Source organism: Gossypium arboreum, unplaced genomic scaffold (assembly GCF_025698485.1).
Source record: "Gossypium arboreum isolate Shixiya-1 unplaced genomic scaffold, ASM2569848v2 Contig00424, whole genome shotgun sequence".
Classification (NCBI taxonomy): Eukaryota; Viridiplantae; Streptophyta; class Magnoliopsida; order Malvales; family Malvaceae; genus Gossypium; species Gossypium arboreum.
In genome coordinates this window covers 16,664-17,471 of record NW_026440540.1, presented here as the reverse complement: position 1 = coordinate 17,471, position 808 = coordinate 16,664, and the positions used below count along the sequence as shown (strand labels likewise).

General features: G+C 39.2%; 1 non-coding gene across 1 annotated transcript; it reads right to left on the bottom strand.

The window, feature by feature from the left end:
- Positions 1-277: 277 nt before the first annotated feature.
- On the bottom strand, positions 278-382 carry LOC128289084 (small nucleolar RNA R71). Its single transcript, XR_008278859.1, has one exon. It is a non-coding gene; the product is annotated as a small nucleolar RNA R71 (small nucleolar RNA).
- Between the last annotated feature and the right edge of the window lie 426 nt (positions 383-808).

Sequence of the window (808 nt, the reverse complement as noted above, 5' to 3'; positions counted from 1 at the left end):
GTGTACGAAAAGTTTAAAATTGATCAAAAAAAAATTTTTCGGCTTGGTTTTATACAAATGGTTGAGTTTAAATTTGGTAGCACCTCGAACCCTGTTCCTGCGAGGGATACGGGTGAAGGGTGCTACAGAAAATGCATTGAGGTTGAAGTTATTTTCGTACTAGTTGCAAGATCGAGCATGAGCATGGCTCAATTCATTACCACCAAGCTCGATATCTACATGGCAAGAATTAGCAGAGAGATTTTTGGTTAAGTATTTCCCGCCTAGCAGAAATGCTAAGTTGAGGAACGAGACACAACCTTCCAACAATTGGATGACGAGTCTTTATATGAGGCTTGGGAGTGATTCAAGGAGTTACTGCGTAACTGTCTCATCATGGGATTCCTCAATGTATCTAGTTGGAGACATTTTATAATGGTCTCAATGCACATACAAGATTGATAGTAGATGCTTCTATGAATGGTGCAATTTTGTCTAAGTCTTCTATTAAGTCTTATGAGATCATCGAGAGGATCGCGAGTAATAACTATCAATGGCCAACAAATCGAACAGTTTTAGGAAGACGTGTAGCCAGAGTTCATAAAGTTGACGCCCTCACTTCGTTATCAGCTCAGGTATCGTCAATTTCCTCTATGTTAAAACAATTTACCGCTAATAGTCCTAATAATTTTGTAGCTCTGCCACCAAGTCCGTACAAAGGAGTTTCTTGTGTGTACTGTGAGGAAGGTCATTCTTTTGAGAATTTTCCATCAGATCCTGAGTCAATGTACTATGTAGGGAACCAATACCAAAATAAGAGTGGACAAAG